We start from the raw sequence: 312 nt of genomic DNA, 5'->3' as shown, positions 1-312 counted from the left end.
ATTTCTGGAGTTTGCTACTTTTTTTTCAAATCAGTAGCAAGAACATTTGTTCTATATTTTATATTTTAGTAAAGCCAAGTATGAAATACAAGTATCATATAAGTATGATAATATTAAATCATATTCCAATAGTTTTTCTGGAATGTGCTATAAGAAAATATATTTGTTTTATGTATTATTTTCTAGAGGCACAATACTGTAAAATGGTGCACTTTTTTATGGAAATTGAACATTACTAGAAACTATCATAACTTTTAAGTTACTATTATTGGGAAAAATTTTCCAAACAGCATCTTTAAGATGTATTTTCAT

The sequence above is a fragment of the Myotis lucifugus genome, unplaced genomic scaffold, assembly GCF_000147115.1.
Source record: "Myotis lucifugus unplaced genomic scaffold, Myoluc2.0 scaffold_91, whole genome shotgun sequence".
NCBI classification, from domain to species: Eukaryota; Metazoa; Chordata; class Mammalia; order Chiroptera; family Vespertilionidae; genus Myotis; species Myotis lucifugus.
This window is presented reverse-complemented; position numbering follows the sequence as displayed.